The sequence below is a fragment of the Solanum stenotomum genome, chromosome 5, assembly GCF_019186545.1.
Source record: "Solanum stenotomum isolate F172 chromosome 5, ASM1918654v1, whole genome shotgun sequence".
Lineage (NCBI taxonomy): Eukaryota > Viridiplantae > Streptophyta > Magnoliopsida > Solanales > Solanaceae > Solanum > Solanum stenotomum.
In genome coordinates this window covers 7,162,328-7,187,823 of record NC_064286.1, presented here as the reverse complement: position 1 = coordinate 7,187,823, position 25,496 = coordinate 7,162,328, and the positions used below count along the sequence as shown (strand labels likewise).

At 33.8% G+C, this 25,496-nt stretch overlaps 1 protein-coding gene across 1 annotated transcript in view; it reads left to right on the top strand.

Moving 5' to 3' along the window:
* Positions 1-9,479: 9,479 nt before the first annotated feature.
* LOC125864576 (ubiquitin-conjugating enzyme E2 28-like) overlaps positions 9,480-25,496 on the top strand; it is a 60,163-nt gene continuing 44,146 nt past the window's right edge. Inside the window, exon 1 of the mRNA XM_049544596.1 lies at positions 9,480-9,491. The gene's annotated coding sequence lies outside the window, so the exon portion shown is untranslated. The remainder of the gene's footprint in view (positions 9,492-25,496) is intronic.

The following is a 25,496-nucleotide window of genomic DNA, read 5'->3' as shown; positions in this document are numbered from 1 at the left end:
TCCAGTTTATCATAGACAAATATTTCATTTATAGGAACAATTTTTGATACTAAAATTATTTCTATCTTTTCTTTTGGCTGTGATGGTCGTTCTTTGACACCTGTACTACCAATCATTGATATGTTAGTTTTATTGATATCCAAGTTTTTTAGTAAAAAGGATTTTGCCAACTAGCTTCTGATCCATTGTCAATTTAACAACATGTTGTTAATTTAGTATCATAGAAAGTTATTTCTATGAAGACTAATACCTGAAAAGATGTTTCTTTGGGCATTTTTAGATTTTTGGGAAGAAACAAGTCTCATTTCTGTAACTCATTTCTATTTCATTTTTTCCTATGATGTAGTCATTTAGACTATTAATGAACAAATTTCCTAAGATTAGGTTTTGATTACTTTCGTGATTTGTAATATACCAATGGACTATTATTTTTATTGTATCTAACTGTATTGGTAAATCCACCATATTTGTACATCTAAAGTTATTTCCTTCAGAAGTCTTATAAGTATATGAGGTACCTTCGTAGATTGGTAATCCATCCAATATAATACCTTTGACATGGTTTGTCGTGGCACCTGTTTGTAATAAGATTTTTTTTTTCCATTCAGTTCCATTGAAGACTCTTTCTGCAATTCTAGTAATGTTAGTAATTTCAAGAATCCTTTTAGAATATCTATGGGATATACTTTTCTTTATTGAATTTCTTCCATATTCTAATGAAAGTCTCGGATTGTTACTGAGACTTCCTATTTCTTGTGTTTTTTTAAAACAAATTTCAGATTCTTCTGGAATTTGTGCTTCAACAATTCTTGCTATTCCTGTGCATTCCTAATTTATTTCAATCATTTCTTTATTTTTGTATATACTACCATAATTGGAGTTTGTAACTGTATATAGAGCATGATAATAGATGCTCATGATGTGATTGCTGGTTTAAATATGTCGTTTCTTTTGACCTGAAAATGTAAGCTTAAAGCATCATTAAAGTCTGCATTCTTAAGTGAAATACAATACTTGGGATAATATGTAAATAGAAGTTTGGTATAAGCTAGGTTGCCTTCAACTATACCAAGATTTCCTTCTCTGACGCTAATGAATCTTTCATCTGAAAGGTTGATGACAATAGGGAAATTGATCCCTTCTTTAAAAGTTGATCTAACTAAAATTTGGATTCCTCCTAAATGGACATAGTTCATTTTCTTCCTTTTCCTTTAAGGAATTTTTCTGAGGATTTGTTAGATCATTGGTTTAGTTAAAAGATTTAACTTATGCCTTTCGATAGTTTGGGTAATTTCTATTACCTTTTCTACCTCTTGATATTCGTGATAGAAAATTTTATTTCTTGCAAACATTCTTTGCATTCTACTGAATATATTATCTTCAGTTTTGAGATTAAGTTGTAATCCTCGGATTTTCTTTAATAATTCTCCATCGAATGTTGCTTTTAGGGCATATCCCCTTTAATCCTCTTCAGTTTCTAGAATATGTACTGAATCGTCTGTTTCTTTTTTGTATTTCTTGATTCATTTAATCAGATTCTTCTGAGCTAGTTGTATATTCTTCATATAACTTTTCATAGAAGCCATTACTTTTTATTGATGTTACAGATTCCATATTTGAATCAATTTCTAGTCTATCAATTTTTGATATTTTTACTCTTTTTTTGTTGCATTCGTAACTTTTGTGTGGCCTTATTCGCCACAGTTGTAGCGTTTAATTTTTTTTTTATAATACCATTTTTTTAGGTACATAATTTTTTCTTGAAATATTTTTTCTTTTGATTTAGCCTTTCTTGTGTTTTTTTTTTATAGGACCTATCATTGCCTCCCCATTGGGTTGCTGCGTTTGTATCTAGGACATTTCTTTAGAGAAAATCTGCATGAGAGTTAAACAGTTTGTTATTAGAGCTGATAGTGTCCATTAGGCGTACTAATATCAAAGCAACATGAGTTGATAAAAAACTCCCGCATCTAAATAAAAAATGGATACAAACTAAAAGAGCTTTGAGAATTAAAGGCTATATTTTATTCTCAAACATTTTTACAATGGGGATTACAAAGTTTTGGACTATGATAATATATATTGATATATTTTTTCGTTTGATTAAGCTTTTCTTTCTCTTTTTATATGATTTGTCATTGCATACCCATTGGGTTGCTGCATTTGTATCCAAACAATAGATTTGGGTGTTGATTCTTTTGGCTTTTCTTTGTATGTTATGTGCCATACAAAGTTGTCCAGGCATGTTATTTAGAAAATATATTCTTTGTCCAAGAGTATCTGTTTCAATGTTTTCTTTTGCATATTCTTCTCGAAAATATTTAGCCCAAAAATCTGGTAATTTTTGATAGTATTTTTCAAGATATGATTGCATTTCTTTGCTACTATCAAATATTTTATAGTAATATTCTTTGAATTCACAAGTGTATTCTTGAATATATACTCATTTTGCAAATTTGCAATTTTTCTAGTTGCTCTTTTGCCAATGTCCTTACTTTCTCTCTATTTTGAGAAGTACTCCCTTCGCCTCCTAAAAATTCATTTGCTATAAATTGTACTAGATTTTTTATTTCTTGTAGAAGGGATTGTTTAAATCCTTCAAGGGTATTATTTTTGATGATTTCCTTTGAATCATCGGACAATCCTGTGTAAAAATTGCTTATTTTTCCTGTGAAAGTGTTTATCATAATGATATATTTTTTTTCATATGTATAATTTACTCCTTTTCGTAGTAAGAAAAAAAGAAATATGATCTGAGACCATATATCTAGATCTATTTCTAGTTCTCTTTTATAATTTAGAACCAAGAATTGAGTTGTTCCTACATCTCCTATTGGGAGTCTGTTGGACATGTATTTAGATTTATTACTATTATTATATTGACTCATGAAGTCTTTATTTTTTTTTGTCTTGGGTGCAAAAATTTCTTTCTATATTTGCTTGTTGCAAGATTTCTTCTTTTATGGAGTTTGATCCATCTCCTATTTCGAATTTTCCTTGGGGTCCTCTTGTATCTACTTTGTTCATTAGAACTTTTAGTTTTTGGTCATCTGAAAGATCAAGGTCTTCTAACGCATAAACTAGTTCATCTAGGGTTTTCTCTTGTTTCAATAGCTTCTTTTTCTGTTTTTGTTTCTAGAATCTCTTTTTAGATTGTTCTATTTTCTTTATTTTTTTGTTTTTTCAAAAAGTCATGAATGAGTTTCTCATCAAGACTTTCTTTTTTTATATGAACTTTTGTTCGCAAATTTCTCTGCTAATAGTTTATTTATATATTTTTAACTTGCCATTTTGTCAAATTTTTCTGTTTTCTCAATTAGGTTTGTAATCCTTTTGGAATATTTTTTTAAGAGATATAATTTCTATTTCTATTAATTTTAGTCTTAGGGATATTTGCTTATGACTTTCTAGTAAGTCATTTAATAAGTCTATAGCTTCATTTAAGCTCATTTTGATTTAATTTCTTAATCCGTTTTTTATTCTGATAGGTAATAATCAGAGGTGTAATTTCATATTATTTCTTCATAACCAAATATTATAAATTCCATTGGAAATTCATCTTCATACATATCTTGAATGATGAGTTCTATGATTTTTTTTAGGTCTTTATTTAGTTTGATTACCTTTAGTATGGTTACTAAGGTTTTTTTCATTGAAATACTGTAAAGGTTTTATCATTTTGTAATTTGTTCTTAGAGGCTCTGATACCATTTGATTTGGGTTGTCATACTGTCGTAGACAGGGTGTGCGAAATTTCTTTGTTACTTTATGCAGTGTATAACATATTTTTGTCTAAAATTAATTTAGCACTTTTATATTCAAAATATTCTCGAATTCTATGCATTTTCATTTCATGTATAACTACTATGAGCTTGGTAGATCTTAAGCTAGAATGCAAATATGCTTGTTCCATCTCTGGAATTGTTTTATCAAAATGATGTAATGCTATGCGATGTTTCCACGCTCTTCTTCTTACAAGATGCAAATGATATTGAATATCTTTCAACAATTTTATATGCTATAAGCAAGCATGTATAGTAGATAGATACTGTTTAAACATGTCACTGTTTAGATTTAATCAATATATTTGATTTTCCTATAGGTACTAGGTATTCTTCCTTTGTCTGAATATATTATAAAATATTAATATAATTTGTTTTTGAGAATAATGATTATGAAATATCGAGTTTTGCGTGTATACCTTTCTCCTTTTTATTTTGTGAACAATCTTTATCACCACCGCAACAGTTCTCCTTCAGGCTATGAACAGTTCTTTCGCCTCTACGACCACAGTCTCACATCTACTTCCTAACTGTTCCTCCTTAGAGCTGAAGATCGCAACCTTCCTTTCGAACTATTCTTAAAATTCAGAGAAGAGAGGTATATAAACCAAACTATTTATTTCATAATATTATTCTCACATACAAATCATACATATTTTACATATATCTAGAACATACTAAGAAATACTTTTTCCTGGCGGGAGAAGTTTCTACTCACACTTCGAGGTACCTAACATTCTCTCTAATGGGTATTTCAAAGAAGATGTAATATGCCTTTTAGTGTGTCTTTCCTTTCCTTTTATAGATCGAATGAGGGACTAATTACAAATTTTGTTTTTGTAGGGACTTCCCTAAGTTATTACATAATTTGTTCTCTAGTCCTTCTTTGACGGTCTTTTAAAATGGCCGACAAGATAAGATTCCTTTTGATAAGGTGCCAAGTGCCTTGTCCTTTTCTTCTTTCTTGAAATAAGATGAGTTGTCCATGTGCGCCTGTCCTTCTCTTCTTTTTACGAGATAAGATTCTTGTTTTGTCGCTTTCTTTATGACGTAAGTGTTTACGTCGCTTGCTTTGTCTTCTCCTAACTGTCTATATGTGCTTTTCTGTTGATGCTGAGATTTTTATTTAGCTTCGTCTTCATTTATTGAATGTTTGTGATCAAGAAACTTGCAGTTTCCATGTTTCTTCGGAGGCTTCCATTATGTGAAGCTCAATGTCAAGGATTTTTTCCTTGAGTGTTTTGGATTTGGATTTTCCCTTTGTCATCAAAACCCAATCGTGATCATGGTCTAAGACTTTGAAATCTTCATTGTAAAAACGTAAGAATAAAGTATAATGCCTTAATTTGTAACGCTCTTCTAGTTTGTATCCACTTTTTGTTTAAATGTGGAAGTTTTTTATCAACTCCGGTGGCTTTGACATTAAATTCTTTTAATTTTTCCACCGTTATGTAGTTGATTGTTGGGAAATATACTTGCAAATCCTTGCTTTTCATTGAAATGCTAAAGAATCGGCAATAAACACCATCTCCTTGTGCATAAATCTTTACTGAACTTATCAGTTGTAGTGGTAATTTGGACCGTTCCTGTAAATTTGGCTTAGCATAAACCCGATCAAGGTAACCAAATTTGAATAATTGAGCTGTAAAGCCCGGTGACCCGTTTGGGTATATAGAGATTCATGGAAACAAACTGGTTGTTCCTAGAACTCCATATGTTTCTCCACTTCTGGTAGATTATAGATATATCTTGTAAATGCAAGATATTCTTCTTCTTTTGGATGCTGCTTTCCAACCTGAAAAGACGAAAAAGCTTTTGTTCCCGAAGGAACTCTGTTAGTGCTGCTTTCTGGTTTCCCAGAGATAATTCTTTCAGCTTTTGCTGAGGATGTGCTTTGTCCTTCTTTCGAAGAAGTAGCATCTTTTGATTCTTCATCTGTTCGACTTTTTCCGTCGTTCTTAGACTTATGATTCGTCATATTCGTGCTTATCGTCGAGAAGTTTTTGGCACTAGGTGCTAGTGGGACATCTCTTGCCACTTTGTTGGGAGTGATATTCTCTTTTGGATTTGAATTTCTTTTTGGACAAGTATCCAAACGTTCACATAAAAGTAAAAATCCACTCATGTTTTCTGCTTTTTCAGTACTGAGTTGGTTAATCTCGTACTGCATCATTCTTGCTTGTTCTGACAAGCTTGCTAATTCATCGCGAATTTTGAATAACTTGTGGCTCTTGTCATCTTTGGACTGTTCCACATGTTGCATTTTTTCATAAATCCTGTTAACAATGGTTTGTGTCTGATTGTCCATATTGGACGTTTCTTGACAAGAAATCTGAAATAGAATTGTTTCCTTTAATATATTCAACTTTAAATGAATAAAATGACACTAGAACCTGCCATCGATGTAATCTTCTGTACTGAGGCTCAGAAGGAAGTTTGTTAAATATTAATCCTGTTACCTGATTATTGTCAGTTCTGATGACAAATTGTTTAGGTAAAAGAAAAGTAGACAATTTTCTTATTCCCCTAACAATAGCTAATAATTCTTTTTCATTAGTCGAATACCTGACTTCTGCTTCATTAAACGCTCCGCTGGTATACCTGCAAATTTCGTTTAAGTCTGTTTGTAATAAGGCTCCCCAATGATAATCGGAGGCATCTGTTTGTAGGATTAGATTATCCTTTTCATCCGGTAATCTAAGTTTTGGTAATTTTGCGCATTCTTCTTTTAATTCTCTAACACATTGAGTGTGTTCCTCAGTCCATCCTTGTCGATTAGATTTTCTTATCAATTTTTGCAGTATATTCCTTTTCTTTGCTAAGTTGGGAATAAACTCTCCTGCATAATTAAGACATCCTAGAAATCGCTGTATTTCCTGTTTAGTAGTTAATTTATCAGGAAATTCTACGATTTTTTTTTGAGATGTGGGTTTGGAGTTCAATTCCACTGTTTGAAAAAATCATTCCTAAGAATTCTATTTCATTTTTATTTATTTCTGCCTTTTTCTGGCTTAGAATAATTCCATTTTTTAAACATATTTCTGAAATTTTTTTCAGATGTGTTAGATGTTTTTGATATGTCTTAGAACATATTAGTATGTCATTTATATAGACTATTAAAAATTTCTTTTCGAAAAATATCTTATCCGTTTTTCTTTGAAAGATTTGTGGGGCCTTTTTTAAGTTGGAAGGCATTACTATCCATTCATAGTGTCCGTTAGGCGTGCTAAATGATGTTAATGGAATGGATTCTTCTGCCAATTTTATCTGCCAAAATCCACTTTTACAGTCGAATTTTGAAAAACATGTTTTACCTTTTGCAAAATTTATGAGATTATTTTATTTGGGATGAAATATCCATCAAATAAGCAATTTTTATTTAGCTCTTTGTAGTTGATAACCATTCGAGCTTTTTCTCTTTTTATCTCAGTATGGTTTCTTATCATAAATGCTTGACTACTATGAGGACTTTTACTCATCCTAATCAATTTTAGGTTGATTAATTCTTTGAGTTGTTTTTTAAACTCGTTTTTATCATCTTCGTTATAGAGCATAGGTTTTACTTAAATGATGATGGTGGGGTCTTTAAGTATTAAGGTTTCCGTTTCCTGATTCTTTTCCCATTTTTCTAATGGATTTTCACCATAGGATTTTTGTAGATTTTCTTTAATCTGTTCTAGATTAAGACATTTAGAAGAGATTTTTCTTAGATTTTCTGAGTACTTTCTCTTATAATTTCCATTATCTTTTTCAAGACTATATAGATTTTGTTTTCTTGGGACTTTGATAAAATGTCCGCAAGGGGTTTTAAGGCATATCATATATAATGTCTTATGATAATTCTGAAATTGTTGGAGAAAGTCATTACCCAATAATAAATCTGTTTCCAATTTAACATCGGCGAATATTTTATTTATAGAAACAATTTTTAATCCTAAAATTATTTCTACTTTTTCCTTTGACTGTGAAAGTCTTTTTTTGTTGCCTGTAATACCGATCATCGATATATTACTTTTATTGGTATCCCAATCTTTTATTAAAAAAGATTTTGCCAAACTAGCTTCAAATCCATTGTCAATTTGACAACAGGTTGTTAGTTTAGTTTCATAGAAGGTTATTTCTATGAAAACTGATATCTTAAAAGATGTTTTTTTATGCATTTTTTGGTGTGAAACAAGTTTCATTTTTGTAACTTATTTCTATTCCATCTTTTTCTATATTATAGTCTCCTAGACTATTCAGGAACACATTTTCCTAAGATTAAATTATGATCATTTTCGTGATTTGTAGTATAACAAGGAACTGTTATTCTTATTGTATCTAATTGTATTGGTACATCTACCATTTTTTGACAGCTATAGTTATTACCTTCAAAAGTTTTTATGTATATGGGGTACCTTCATATATTGGTAATGCATCTAATAAAATGCCTTTGATATGATTCGCTGTTGCGCCTGTTTGTAACAAGATTTCTTGTTTTTTCCATTCAGTTCCATTATAGATTCTCCCTGTAATGCTAGCAATGTTAGAGATTTCAAGAATTCTTTTAGAATATCTATTGGATATACTTTTATTTATAGAATTTCTTCCATATTCCAATGAAAGTCTCGGATTGCTACTGGAGCTTCCTATTTCTTGGATTTTAACAAAATGAATTTCATATTCTTCTGGAATCTGTGCTTGTTGAATTTCTGCTTCAACAATTCTTTCTATTTCGGCACATTCTTGATCGATTTCGATCATTTCTTTATGTTTGTATATACTCCCATAGTTGGAATTTGTAACCGTATATAGAGCCTGGTAATAGATGCTCATAATATGATTACCTGGTTTAAATAGGTCTTTTCGTTTGACCTGAAAATGCAAGCTTAAGCATCATTAAAATCTGCATCCTTAAGTGAAATATAGTATTTTGGATAGTATGTAAGTAGTAGTTTGGTATAAGTCAAGTTACCTTCAACTATACCAAGATTTCCTTCTTTGGCATTGATAAATCTTTCATCTGAAAGATTGATGACAATAGGACAATTTATGCCTTCTTTAAAATTTGATTTGACTAGGATTTGAATACCTCCCAAATGGACATAATTCATTTTCCTTCTTTTCTTTTTAGGAATTTTCCTAAGGATTTGTTCAATCATTGATTTTGTCAAAAGATTTAATTTATGTCTTCCTGTATTTTGGGTAATTTCTATTACCTTTTCTACTTCCTGGTATTCATGATATGAAATTTTGTTTCTTGCATTCTTTGCATTTTGTTAAATATGTTATCTCCAGGTTTGAGTTTTAATTGTAATCCTTGGATTTTCTTTAATAACTCTCCTTCTAATGTTGCCTTTAAGGCGTAACCCCTTTGATCTTCTTCAACTTCTAGGATTTGAATTGAATCGCCTTCTTCTTTTTGTATTTCCTTATTCATTTATTCAGATTCTTCTGAGCTGGTTGAATATTCCTTATATAATTCTTCATAGTATTCGTCACTTGTTATTGATTTTACTGATTCTAAATCAGACTCAATTTCTATTCTATCAAGTTTTGATATTCTTACTCTTTTCTTGTTACATTCATAACTTTTATAACCTTCTCTACAGTTATAACATTTGCATTTTTCTGCGGGCTTTGTTTTTTTTTAAAATTATTTTTCTTTCTATATATATATATATATATATATATATAAAGCTCGTTTAAATAAATAAAGTTTGTTTTAAAAATAAAAGTTTAGGTTGTAAAATCCTACTCAGTACTCCCTCTTCCGATTCCTTTACCTAGTTTAGTAACTTTTTGTTACTAGATCTACGTAATTTCTCCCAAAATTACTTTTTTTTTATCTTATGCTGTTCATCTCTCTTTATTTTACTCTGTTCATCTCTTTTCCTTAGCCCATGTTACGTAGTGATCACCATCACTTAAATACTATTACTGACCTACTAATAAATCTAGCAGAATATATTCAGTTGAAAGACGATAAAATACTAAAATCAATAGACACTATAGAAAACCTGCAGCATAGTAATAACAAATCATTAGAAACAATAGAACGTAACTTCGATTTTCTCAAAAATCAACAATTAGATATAAACTCAAAAGTACAAATACTCTACGCAAAAAATAATAATATAATTAATAATAGTACACTAGAAACAATAAACAAACAACTAGAACATCTTCACAAAGAAACTAGAGAAATTAGACAAGAACTAACTAAACTAAAAGACTTAACTCTTTCATGAACGACCCCTTTTACCAAGAAGTCATAAGAAGAGCAGCCTAGTTTCAAGCCAATCCGGAAGGTTTATCCGACTTTACCCCACCAGGAAAAACAAACCTAATAGGAGTAAAACAAAACAATCTAATAATCTTTGCATTGTTAGAATTAAATAAAAAGCTAGAAGATAAAACAACCGAAATAAATAAGAAATTAGATAATTTATTAGAAACTAAAATCCCTAAAGAAAAAACAGAACAAGACAACGACATACACGCCCTAATAGAACAACTCAAGAAGACCGAAATAACCCCCCAAAAAGATAGACCTAAAAGAAAAGATAAGGCGTGAACCTTTTTTCAAACAGGAATAGAAGTTCCCAAGAAAGACAAAGGGTCAGTTTCTCTCAAGATAGACTAGGAAATAATATGCTAGCTAGAATAATGAATTCATCTAGACCCAGTAGCAATCACCAATTAGATGAAATAATTGACGTAGGCAAAGATATAGAAATTTTCCAATAAAATAAATTAAGACTGTTAATTCCACAAGTATTGTATAATACTAGACTATTTTCTTCGACAGCGCACTTATACAGACATTATAGAGAAGAACAGTTGTGCGTATCAGAAAACGATAGTGAAAATATAAGTTTAATTAGTAAAGAATCTATGAAAGAAATACAAAAAAGACGAATGAATCTCATGCATATGAGATTGGTAGTAATTGGACTTAAAAGATTAACCAGAAAAAATCTAGGTCCTAAGGTACTAATTACTTTATACGATGATAGATGGTCAAAATAAAAAAGATCCATAATAGGTTTAACAGAAGTAGATATGACCAACAACAGAGGAATTTTTTTCTGCAGTCCAGACTTCATGATAAATTCAAATGATTTGGTAAATACATAAAAATAGGAATACAAACTAAAGGTTACAAAGAAATGAACTGTGGAAATAATCTGTTAGTATGCGTTGGCTTCATTGGAAAATTAGCCACCTATAACAGTTCAAGTTTAAAATTAAAATAGATGATGTAGTAGGATTAATGGGAAATAAAGGAATAATATTAATGAAACCTTTAAAAAATAGACTCAGAAGAATATGCGGGTAGAGAATAGAATTTAGAAAAATTCTGTTAAAAAGAAGTGTTAAAGCCCAATGACCACCTTACATATACTAATAGTAAGGGACAGACCTCAATCAAATTGACTGACTACAAATATACAAACCAAAAAGAAATAGATGACGATTTAGATGATAATGAGACAACCATCAATATGGAAGGAATGAATATTCAAAACATAAAAGAAGACGACTCTGCAGTAGATATATCAATGGCAAAGGCGAAAGAATTACACCAATTAGATAAAACAACACTCTTTAAATGTAAAGGTTGTAAATTAGGAGGAATCGAATTCTCTATGGTAGAACAACACTTTAAAGAATGCAAATTTAGAACGGACGATTACGGGTATAGACAGGAAGAAGATACACAAGAAGAAAGTGATGATGAGACCAGACGTTGTTTAAAAGAATTTATGAAAACCGCTTCGATAAGTTCTAGTCCCTTCCAAAAGACAACCCAGTACCACCAGTAGAATACACTATAAGTAACTTACCACGGCACTGCGTTTTCAGACAAGACCCGGCGACAGAACCAGAAATGGTTAGACCCATAGGAATAAGAATGCCAATAGAAACTCCTGTCAAACTCTAAGACGGGGGAGATAGAGGAAAAATACTAAATATAACAGCTCATGACCCTCAACTATGGAACTCAGTAATAGATGTATGGAAAAGAATAGTAGCAACAGACTATATACATCATTACAATGAAACATATGTAGAAACTATGTGTAGATACATGGAGACCTTTTTAGGAGAATCAATTAAAGGAGTATGAGAAGCATACAAAGTAACTTACCCTTAAGAATTCCAAAAACTAGTAAATATGGGACCAAACCCGTATAATTTTACTAATAAAATACACATCTTAATAATAGGAGAAGACCCGAATAACGGATTGGTAGTATTACAAAAGAATGCACTAATAAAATTAGAACAACTTAGTATAACAAATTGGAGCCATGTAAAGAACTTTTTAAAAGACTGTTTTTACTATTGCGCTATAAGTGGTAATGCATTTGACCAAAGTTTGGGAAAGAAGCTTTTTAACAAACTCCCTGGAGCCTTAAGAAGAGAAATAGGAGAAAGATGGAATAAAAGTGAGGGAGCGATGCAAAATCCAAACGCAAACAGGTCTATAGGACATAAAAAGCAGCACAATATGGAAATATTATAAGAAAAATGTACAAATATATAAACACAAAAACAATTAAAGCAAAACGAGACTGATTTTTGTAAGAATATATATACAACACAAAGTTATGATCAAAGTACATGAAAAAGAAAATACAAAAGGACATATCAAAATAAGCAAGAGTACAAACTTAGGAAAAAGTATTATCTAAGGAAATCAACGGCAAGAAAACCTTACCTATATAAAGATAGACATGTAACAAAACATAATAATAACAGAATTTACAAAAATTGATTATCTTGTTTTACATGCGGAAGTGAAGAACATCTAACTAATACTTGTCCATGTAGAAATAATAGTAGAACGCGAAATGCCCAGCTTATAAAAGACTTCCAAGAAACCCTGATAAATGTAGACGAATATATGTCAGATAATGAAAGTATATATTCAGTAATAAGCATAGATGCAGTAGAAGGAGGAAGACAAGACTCATCAGATTCAGAAGAAGAAACTTTAATAAACGAAATAGGACTAGAAAGGTTAGATTTAAACATAAAAGATTATACCTTTGTCAATATACAATGTGATCACCAATTTTGTAAAGGAAAAGGGTTAGATAGGCAACGATGTTTTAATTGCACCAGATACCCAAGTAAAGACAGAAAAGCCAAATGCATGAATTGTTATATAGAAGGTTGCATCAGATGCATTGACAAAATATTTAATATTAGGATCATAGATGAGCCAGTAATCACAAATGCATTACCAAGAGAACCTCCCTTAGAAACTCTATTTGGATCTTTGATATGTATTTTAATATTCTTTATATATCTGCTAGCATGTTGTTTATTATTTCTATGCTAATTAAAATAAATTTTTTCTGTAAGTCCATTAGACAATATTTTAATAATATGGAAAGTAACCAAAATATTTTGAATAGTATAAACCTATCTTCGCAATCGACAAAGATTGCTAAATTGGAAAATGATTTACAAAACTGGCGCATTCCAAAAGAACCTTTTAAAAAGATTTACCACTTAGGTAATTTTAGTTATCTTACTCGTCGTAACATTAAGACTTGTGAATCTACTATTGAGATGTTGCCGACAATAAAAGGGGTCCTACTAAAAGATAGTGGAAACGTCATGCTTTACTTCTTTTGTCGGAAATGGTTGGATGGGAATCTCTTTTAGTAAAGTAGAGATAATGGAGATGCTTTTCCAAAAGCGTTTTGTCATATAGCTTCTCATTGGATGCTAATTTAGAATAGTGAAATGCCACTATATGGAAAAATAATTTCGGCTTTGCCTTTATTTTTTCATAAGGGTCTTTTTCCTATTTATAATCAGGCTCCATGTAAGTTAAGGCTAAACCTTTAGGATTACACATATTGCCATTATCTTCACTACTACTTTATATGAAAGCAGCGTCTTCAATCATTTTCATGATTTGATCTTCATCATAATCATCCAAGTTATCCATTGCATCTTTCAGTTTCTGTTTGAGAGCTGCTTTGGATAATTTTTTGGAAGAAGATCTTGCTTTCTCTTGTGCCTTATCATTTGGTTGTTTGGGAACCCAACCTTTGACTTGGATTTGTTTGCACAAATGTTGAATACGTTCTACATTAATCTTGGAGAATATCCAAGTAATAATATAGGATATTCATCTTTGAATATAATATTTGCATAATTTAATATGCCTTAGACAGTATATGTATTTAGCTGCTCATAATACTAAATACGTATACTGTCAACATGGCTCTGATACCATAAAAAGAAAATGGTATGTTTCTATTTATACTTTTAAGCAGAGAGAATCCTTTAGAGATCTATGGATAAAAGACATGAAAAGAATTGGTTGTGAAATCGAATTCTTCAAATTGTTTGAAATGACTGGTAGAATTCAAAATTTCACTCAGTCATTACAAGTTATCATTAACAAATGGTACACTGCTTCTAACAAAGTTGTAGAGTCTATCACCCCTCCTCTAGAAGGAATTAACATCCCTATTGCAGGTACAGTATTCAAAGCTTCTCATTTCAAAGAGAAAAGTGATAAGACGGGTGGATTACTCACATCTGCAGACATTGACCGAGTAGTTGAATAGAACAATTACTCCAACCAAATTCTTTATATTATCTCTAGACAAATAGAGGATACTAAGCCCAACCTCAGTGGAAGACCAACTCCAGCTTCTACTTCTTCTAGCCATAATATTGAAACCTATCCAGGATTCAAAATCCCAGAATTTTCCAAAGAAAAATTCCCAAAACTTTCTGATACTTTTGAATGAACGGGAAATATCATTGAGAAGATCAATGCACAACTCAACAACTTCAACATCTCCATAAAGGATGATAAAAAACCAAAAATCGTTTCTACCCTTCAGAAAGAACCAGTTTGCACTTTCCAGGAGAAATCTAACCTCCTCCAAAAACTTGCTAATTGCCGTTTTCATAACATGAAAAACTACCATAACAAACCTTATTTCCCAGATCTCCAATATGAGGAAAATGCCTTCTTATCTACCTTCTCCCACGAAGGAAGAAGCATCACAGAATGGAATATTGATGGCCTAGTCGAGCATCAAGTTTACAACAAACTCCATGAAATGGGTGTTGCTATTACTGCGTATAAAATGCGTGGATCAGTAGACAGGGATGCTGCTAATATGATCATTGCAGGTTTCACAGGAATGTTGAAACATTGGTGGGATAATTATTGCACTGATGAGGTTAACCAACTCATTATTAACGCCACAACAACAGAGACAATTGTAAAAATGGAAGGTAATACACAATCCACTCCTAATGTCCTAAGAGAAGATGCTTGTGCCACCTTGCTTTACCACATTGCCAAACATTTTATTGGAGAACCAAAGTTGTTTCAAGACAGGAGTCTCCAAATCTTGAGCAATCTAAGTTGTCCAAATTTAGACAAATTTATCCATTACAGACATGCTTTCCTCAGTAAGGTTATGATTCGTCTAGATTGCAATTTGGATTTCTGGAAAAACACTTTATTAGTGGCCTACCTCCTCTCTTTGCAGATAAAGTTAGGACAAAAATCCAAGATCGCAATAATGGTAATATTCTTTATGGCAATCTTACTAATGGTGATTTGGTAAGCACCATCAATGTTGTAGCCCTCGAGCTTTGCACAGATATTAAGCTCAAACATCAACTCAAGAAAGAACAATCTTCCTCTAGAAAGGAACTTGGAAGTTTCTGTAGGGATTTTGGTTTTTTCACTCCACCAGATAAAATCAAGAAAGACAAAAAAGAAAAATCCCATAGAAAGAAATCTCGAAGAAGAGCTGATTCTACCCGATCTAAGAAAAAGAAGTCTAGGTCCAAGAAACCTAATGATGCTAAAGTAGATGTATGTTGGACCTGTGGCAAGACTGGTCATAAAGCCAATGAATGTCGTTCTAAACCCAAGAAGAAGAAAATTAATCTTATTAACATCGATGAAGAAACCAAAGGTAAGCTTCTTGCTATTCTTGACGAACCATTTTCTGGATCTTCAGGTACATCTGATGAATACAACGATGATGAAGACATTGATCTTGATTATGATTCAGATGTAAGCCAATCAGGAAAAGATTGCACCTGCATTGAAGCTTTTTGTACTTGTGATAGTACATCTCATATTCGAGTACTTTCTGACCATTCGAAAGAAGCTCTCTTCGATGTCATCCAACACATTAATGATAATGAGGCTAGAAATCGTTTTCTCCTAGAACTAAAAAAATCTTCTTCTCAGTACGGACAAATCCAAAACCCATCCGATAATTGAACCTTTCAGCATGAAACAAATCATGAATCGCTCTGATAACCATTCCGAACCTTCTATTTCAGATCTTCGCCATGAAGTCTCTAGTCTCAAAGAAGAGATTGGAAATATCAAATCTCGACTTAGTATTGTTGAAACTGACATTTTCACCAATTTAGTTCCTAAAAGAACTACTTTTAATGACCTAGAGTCTAACCAGGGTTCTTCCCATGAAGACATTAATGATAACATTGGTATTGACCTCTCCAATATCAATAATGATCACCTAGTTGAACCTTTAGTTACCAGTACAGGTAATGACATTTCTACTTCTGCAGCACCAGGAGTAATGGTAATTTCTTCTATTACACCTCAGAGTCATCATATACCTGTAAAAATAGTAGTTAGTAAACATTTTGTTATTAACAAAATTGCTTTACTTGACAGCGGTGCAGATAAGAAATGCATTGTAAAAGGTATTATTCCAACCAAGTATTTACAAAAGAGTGCTTCAAAACTATACTCCGCTACAGGAGAACCTTTGAAAATAAATTATAAGCTTTCTAAAGCTCATATTTGCAATAATGTCATTTGTCTAACAAATGATTTTGTTATTACTGAAGATATCAATGAGGATATTATTCTTGGAATACCTTTTATCACTCAGATAAAACCTTTATTTTACTGACCTTGATGGTATTACTACTGCTATTCTTGGAAAAGATTTACATTTTTCTTTTGTTAAAACTTTTTCAGAGGATGAAAGTAATTTTGTAAGAGAAAACACTGTTTTCAATATTAATAACCTTTCACAACATATCACCTTTTTAAAGGATGAAATTCGTGTAAAGAAAATCGAATAGATTTTAAAAACCCCGGAGATAGTTACTTAAATAGCTAATCTTCAGGAAAAGTTTGACAAAGAAATTTGTTCTGATTTTCTTAATGCTTTTTGGGAACGTAAAAAAGATATTGTAGATTTACCATACATTGAAGGATTTAATGAACATGCTATTTTCATTAAGGTAAGACCTGTTCAGATGAATCATGAAATGATGGAATTTTGGAAAAAGGAGATTGATACCCTTTTAAAAAATAAGATTACTAGGATTTCTAAATCCTCTTGGAGTTGTTCTATTTTCTACGTTAACAAAAATGCAGAGAAAGAAAGGGTAGCACCAAGACTTATAATCAATTACAAACCATTAAACTCCGTTTTGAAATGGATCAGGTATCCCATACCTAACAAACGAGACCTTTTGAAAAGGACTTTTAAAGCCAATATTTATAGCAAGTTTGATATGAAATCAGGTTTTTGGCAAATTCAGATTTCAGAAAAAGACAAATATAAAATTGCTTTCAATGTCCCATTCGGACAATATGAATGGAATGTAATGCCTTTTGGCTCAAGAATGCCCCTTATGAATTCCAGAATATCATGAATTCCATATTCAATGATTACTCTTATATGTCAATTGTTTATATTGATGATGTCTTAATCTTTTCAGAGAACATTGATTCCCATTTCAAACATCTCAACACTTTCTTCAAAATTATTAAGAATAATGGTTTAGTTGTCAGTGCCCAAGAAAATGGTACTATTTCAAACCACCATTAGGTTTTTAGGTCATGACCTTTATCAAGGTACTTATAAACCTATTTGCAGAGCCTTAAAGTTCTCTTCTAAATTCCCAAATGAAATTCTTGACAAAACCCAACTTCAGAGGTTTTTAGGAAGTTTAAATTCTGTAGCTGATTTTATTCCAAAAGTCAAACAAACTTGTGAACCGTTGTATAAAAAACTTAGGAAAAATCCAGTTCCTTGGACTACTGAACAAACTCAAGCTGTCATCCAAGTCAAAGCTCTTGTACAAACCATCCCATGTCTAGGAATCCCTAATCCAGATGCATTTATGATTGTTGAGACTGACGCGTCTGATGCAAGTTATGGAGGAATTCTTAAACAAAAAGTAGATCTTGAATCTACAGAACAATTAGTTCGCTTTACATCCGAAATCTGGAATTCCGCACAAAAGAATTATTGTGTTGTTAAAAAAAAAGTTTTATCTATCGTGCTATGTATCACGAAATTTCAAGATTATCTTATTAATGAAGAATTTTTACAAAGGGTAGATTGTAAATCTGCTAAAGAGATTTTACAAAAAGATGTTAAAAATCTTGTTTCCTAATAAATCTTTGCTAGATGGCAAGCTCTACTATCTAGTTTTGATTTTGAAATTGAGTTTATTAAAGGAGAAAACAATTCTCTACCTGATTTTCTAACTCGTGAATTCTTGCAGGGAAAACATGAGGCCGTTTAGACCTATCACTCCTTCTAAAAGAGATAACAATTTTCTAAAAGCAAAAATGGCTAGACCATTTGTTCCTCATCCACTCACCCCAGCAAAAGCTGAATGTTCAATAAGGCCTGAACTAACCTTTCAAAACAAGTTCACAGCTTTAGCCGAATTTCCAAGGCTACCTTGTCCTGCCCAACCAAAGCTTCCAAAGCTTCTTTGTCCACCCCAACCAAAGTTGATCAATCTTAGACCAACAAAACCAGCAGTTTAGAAAGCATCTTCTAGCTCTGTCCAAACCAAAGCAAGTTATGTTATGAAGACACCTGAATCCTTTGCCCAAGCGGTCTACCCTGAGTTAACCAAAATCTTCCCTACTAAAACCATCCCAAAAGAAGAATCTTTTGATTTCATTATCTCACAGGTATTACCTTTGATGGCACTCAACAAGGATTATGAAACTGTCGACATGGGCACTTTAATTAAACCTTGTTATATAGATTTCAACTATGTGGATACTGAAAATCCATTAAAAACCAGAAGGTTCTATGAAACTATTCTTATAAACACGAATTCTATAGAAATTGAGCATTCTAGAGATGCTAACAATTACATTCAGTATTCAAGATTTACTATCAAGAAAATCTTGGACTCTTTTGAATGGTTTGTGAATCATCTACATACTCCTATTACACTGATAATGGTTCATAAACCTCAGACTTATAATTGATTTGATTATAAGGCAGCGTGGATGAGCTTCCTTTATTTGAAGCCAAGACACACTTGGTTCATGAAGTATAGTCTGAGTATTACAAAGACTACCATTCCTAGATGGTTTTATGAATGGTGGAACTTATTTGGAGGAATTGAGAAAATTCTTCCCCAATAATTTCTCAACAGGTTTGAAGAATTCCAAACCAAGGAAGGAATTATTACGTTAGCAGAGCATATTAAATTATGCAAATATTATGTTCGAAGACGAATATCCTATATTATTACTTGGAACTTCTCCAAGATTAATGTAGAACCTATTCAACGTTTGTGCAAACAAATCCAAGTCAAAGGTTGGGTTCCCAAACAACCAAATGCTAAGGCTCAAGAGAAAGCAAGATCTTCTTCCAAAAAATTATCCAAAGCAGCTCTCAAACAGAAACTGAAAGATGCAATGGATAACTTAGATGATTATGATAAAGATCAACTCATGAAAATGATTGAAGACGCTGCTTCTACAGAAAGTAGTAGTGAAGATAATGGCGATATGTGTAATCCTAAAGGTTTAGCCTTAACTTACATGAAGCCTGATTATGAATAGGAAAAAGACCCTTATGGAAAAATAGAGGCAAAGCCGGATGATTTTTCCATATAGTGGCATTTCACTATTCTAAATTAATATCCAATGAGAAGCTATAGGACAAAACGCTTTTGGAAAAGCATCTCCATTATCTCTACTTTACTAAAAGAGATTCACATCCAACCATTTATGACAAAAGAAGTAAAGCATGATGTTTCCACTATCTTTTAGTAGGATCCCTTTTATTGTCGGCAACATCTTAGCCGTCCATTTGTATGCCTAAGATAAGAAGGCAATCTCCCATTTCTCCTATAAAAGGAGCATTAGTTTTACCTCTAGAGGCATCCTTAAATTTTCCATTATTCTGAAAACCTCTCTCTCTCTCTCTGTAATCTGTTTCTTTTGTTCTTATGTTTGGAGCTATGCAATAAACTTCAGTTTTCTTGTAAGTTCTTTCTCTTTTAATTTCGCATTTCTTAAGATCCTTTTTATGGCTCCCACTTTCCAGGAGAAGCCATTCTGTAATGGAAAGGCGATACGGCAACGCTGAAAGGTAGGTTTATTTCCTATATTAAGGCGAGGAGGATGATTACTAAGGGTTGTATTTATCATCTTGTTCGCATTCATAATATAGATGCAGAGCCACCAACTCTTTAGTCTATTCCAGTACACAACCCATTTCTATCCCTCCTTATAGAAGACTTCTTTCTTAAATTATGCGAAATTATAAAGAGAAAGAACTTACAAACAACTGATGTTTATTGATGAAATCCAAACATTGCCAACAAGAACATAGGAAAATAGATTACAAGAGAGAGAGGGAGAGAGCTTTTCAGAATATTAGAAATTTTCTGATGCCTCTAAAGGGAAAACTAATGCTCCTTTTATAGGAGAAATGGGAGATTGCCTTTATATCTTAGGCATAACAACGGACGGCTAAGATGTTGCCGACAATAAAAGGGGTCCTACTAAAAGATAGTGGAAGTATTATGCTTTACTTCTTTTGTCGGAAATGGTTGAGTGGGAATCTTCTTTTTGAAAAGTAGAGATAATGGAAATGTCTTTTCCAAAAGTATTTTGTCTTGTAGCTTCTCATTGGATGCTAATCTAGAATAGTGAAATGCCATTATATGGAAAAATAATTCCGACTTTGCCTTTATTTTTTTACAAGGGTCTTTTTCCTATTCATAATTAGGCTCCATGTAAGCCAAGACTAAACCTTTAGGATTGCGCATGTCGCCATTATCTCCACTACTGCTTTCTGTGGAAGCAGCGTCTTCAATCATCCTCGTGATTTGATCTTCATCATAATCATCTAGATTATCCATTGCTTCTTTCAATTTTTGTTTGAGAGCTGCTTTGGATAATTTCTTGGGAGAAGATCTCGCCTTCTCTTGAACCTTAGCATTTGGTTGTTTGGGGACCCAACCTTTGACTTGGATTTGTTTGCACAAATATTGAATACGTTTTACATTAATCTTGGAGAAATTCCAAGCATATGGAAGGATGGGGAAATATTGCATACAAAATTGCAAGGTTCACCTATGAACCAACAAAGGAGCAGAATACACAGATCTCCAGTCTGAAAAGACCGGAAGTTTCATATAAGGAGGCTGTTAGTAGAAGCAGGTGGACCGTGGAGGCAAAGGCAGTGGGAATGTCTCAGGAAGTCAGCACCAAGATTGGGGGGGAGCCCTCGAAGTCAGAAAATGAATTGCTGAAGAGATGCATCGTCGGCAGGTTCAGGAACCACCTCCAAGAGTCCCCTAACCTAAATGATGCAAGGAAATGGGCTTGCAATAACTGGAAGTCAGCCGTAGGTGTCAACGTATTTGCAATGAATGATGGTGAGTTCTTTTTCGAGCTCCCTTCAAGGACAGCGGCGGAGCATGTGCTATCAGGTCATTGGTCTTGGAAAAATACCACCTTAGATCTCCAGTGGTGGAGTCCAACGACGGGTTGCTGGTCGGCAGAAATAAACAGAGATTGGGTCTGGATTAGAGTTTTGGGCCTCCCTTTGTGTTTGTGGTCGAAGGAAATGTTCAAGAAGATTGGTGACCAGTGCGGCGGCTTCATCGAGACGGAGGAGGAGACTTCCCTTAAGAACCATCTTTACTGGGCTAGAATAAAGGTGAAGGGGGATGGGAGAAAGGTGCCGAAAGAAATTGAAGTGGTGGAGAGGGGTTTCGTATACACTATTCCGGTGTGGTGCGAGATTCCGGTCACCGTCAGAAAGGTGGAGTTGGAAAAAGAAAATCAATACCATTACCCAGCAGGCAATGAGGGGCGACAGGCTTATTCTGAGCTTATGGCAGCAGAAATAAAGGATGGGCACGTGGGAACCTCGAAGGAAGGTTTTTTTTTTTAATGGGGGGGCACGTGGCAGAGATTTAAAAGGCAAGGGCAAAAGTAATGACCTAATGGGCCACTCTAGAAGGAAAAATAAATTGGGCCCTTTTCTGGACCCTTTAATTTCAGAAAAGGCCCAAAGTTATAATGACCCAGTCCAATCCCTAGACTTAGTTAACGTAGAAGTACAAGCTTTTACCAAAGCTGGTACTCTCAACAAAACAAGTCAGCGGAGGGAATCAGTTGAAGGGAAAGAAATGTTGCAGATCAGCGAAGTTCAAGGAGTAACTCCCACTACAAAAGATATGGAGGTGTATTGTATGGCAGGTGAAGTCGAGATCAACGAAGGATTTCAAGGGGAAGACTGCAACCTAATAACAGAAGAGGTAATCCCTCTAGGTATTCAATTCCCAGAGGAGAACTACATGGAGACAGCCACGCCGGCCTGGATACAACAACACATTATGCGCCTGAGTAAAGAGTTCGGGGTAGATTTCAAAGGCTGTGAGGAGAAAGCGGCAGAATTATTTCAAAAAATCGACAGGAACAAGCTGGAAAACAAAGACATCCAGAATGAGCAAAAAGTTCAGAAAAGAAAAGGGTTAAATGAGCTGAAGAATCTAGAACTGGACACCAAATTCATGAGTTATGGCACAAGAAGCAAAGGGGATTTTTGGCTATCAAAGATCAATGAAGTTAAACATTGTTTCATGGAATGTGAGGGGGTTAAACTGTGAAAGGAGGATAGGTTTGATAAGGAACATGTTGTTAAACTGGAAAGCTGATGTTGTTTGCTTACAAGAGACAAAAATAGAGGGGAATATTTCCAACATAGTAAAGGAGGTATGGGGCAGTAGATGGGCAGATTTTGTACAATTGGAGGCTAGTGGAACAAGGGGGGGAGTAGTGATCATATGGGACAAGAGATTCTGGGAAGGGGAATTGAGTAGTGTTGGGGCATACTCTGTTTCATGTTCTCTGTCCCGAAAAGACCAAGACTTCAAATGGCATTTAACTGGAGTTTATGCACCAAATGATAGAGTGGAGAGGGAGGAGACCTGGTGGGAGCTAGGTGCTGCAAGGGGGCTGTTTTCTGGGCCATGGGTTTTGTGTGGGGACTTCAATACTGTCAGGTATCCAACAGAAAAAAGAGATGGCATCAGAATAAATAGATCAATGACAGAATTTTCTGACTTCATTGAAGACATGGAATTAATAGATATAGATCTATATGGGGGAAAATACACTTGGAAAAAAGGGGACAGACACACAACAGCTGCTAGATTGGACAGATTCTTGCTATCAGAAGAATGGGACACTAATTTTAGTTGCATCAAACAATCCGTTCTCAGTAGAGTAGTGTCAGATCATTCACCTCTATTGTTACAGTGTGGAGAGTGGGGGCAATCAAACTCATACTTCAAGTTTGAAAACTGGTGGCTTCACACAGAGGGGTTCAATGCTAAGGTTAGGGATTGGTGGGGGTCTTTTAATTACACTGGCAGGCCTGATTATGTCCTAATGGCAAAGTTGAAGGCACTAAAGGGGAAGTTGAAAGAATGGAGAAAAACCATCCAAGGAAATCTGAAAATGCAAAAGGCCAATGTGTTGAAGCAATTAGCGGATCTAGAAGAGATACAAGAACAGAGAGCTCTTGAAGAAAGGGAAATAGCTTCTAGGTTGGCTTTGACTATGGAGTTTGAGGACATAGCCAAGCATGAAGAGATAGCATGGAGACAGAGGTTCAGAGCTTTGTGGCTTAAGCAGGGAGATAGAAACACAAGTTTTTTCCATAGAACAGCAAACCAACACAGAAGAATCAACAGCATTGATAAATTGAAAGTAAATGGAGTGGAGATTGCAGAACCTGAAGAAATTAAGAAAGAAATTGTTGAATACTATGAGAGGCTGTATACAGAATCAGAAGAGTGGAGGCCACAGTTAGACATGAGAAATTGCCCCAGAATTGATGAAATTGATGGCAACTTTTTGGAGGCTCCTTTTGAAGCTGAGGAAATACTAGAAAGCATCAAAGCATGTGCAGGAGATAAAGCCCCTGGACCAGATGGCTATACAATGGCTTTCTTCAGTCAGTGTTGGGACATAATCAGACATGAGTTGGTAGCAGCTGTCCAGAATTTCCATGCTAGAGAATGTTTTGAGAAGAGCTTTAATGCCACTTTTGTTGCACTTATTCCAAAAAAGGTGGGGGCAATTGAATTGAATGACTTCAGACCCATCAGTCTGGTGGGGGGAGTGTACAAGATCATCTCAAAACTATTGGCAGAAAGATTGAAAAAGGTAATTCACAGAATTGTCGACAGACAACAGATGGCCTTTATTAAGGGAAGGCAGATTATGGATGCAGTGGTGATAGCAAATGAACTGGTGGATTCAAGAGTGAAGAGCAAACAACCAGGCATAATATGTAAGTTGGACATTCAGAAAGCATATGATCATGTGAATTGGAATTATCTAGTGAACATGTTACAGAAGATGGGTTTTGGATCTAAATGGATCAGGTGGATCAAATATTGTATAGGTACAGTCAAATTTTCAGTTCTGATCAATAGAAGCCCCACTGGTTTTTTCTCTTCTCAAAGGGGGTTGAGGCAGGGAGATCCGCTCTCACCTTTCTTGTTCATTCTAGCAATGGAGGGGATGAGTAGCCTGATTAACACAACAAAAGCCAAAGACTGGATCAGAGGGTTCCAAGTGCAAAACAGGGCAAGTAACAACCTAGAAATCACTCACCTACAGTATGCAGATGATACCTTGGTTTTTTGTGAAGCAGTGAGGAACCATTTTCTGATTTTGAGGACTATTTTCATTATTTTTGAAGCTGTGTCAGGCCTTCATATAAACTGGGGGAAAATCTACATCTATCCAATTAATGAAGTGGTGCAATCCAATACGCTAGGGGGGCAAATAGGGGAGCTACCCACCATTTACTTGGGCATGCCATTAGGTGCAAAAAGTAAGTCAATAAGCGTTTGGAGTGGAGTGATAGAGAAGTGTGAGAGAAAATTAGCAAACTGGAAAAGTCAATACTTATCCCAAGGGGGAAGACTTACTATGATCAACAGTGTGCTGGATGCCTTACCAACTTACATGATGTCTGTTTTCCTAGCACCAGCTGGTGTAATCAACAGAATAGAGGTACTCAGAAGAACTTTCTTTTGGCAAGGAAATGAAGATAAAAAGAAGTATCATCTTGTCAAATGGGAAGAAATGAACATAAGCAAGAAGATAGAGGGTGTGGGCATCAGAAATATGAAGTTTCAGAACCAAAGCCTTATGATGAAGTGGTTATGGAAGTTTGCATCTGCTGAGAACTCAATGTGGAAGGAAGTGATTGCTGCAAAATATGGAATGAGGGATAAGTGGATGACAACAAAGGTGACCTCTCCCTATGGGTCTAGTGTATGGAGATCTATCAGTGATCTATGGGATGTGGTGCTAGAAAGATCATATTGTAAGGTGGGAAATGGCAGAAAGGTGGCGTTCTGGATGGACAATTGGTGTGGTCA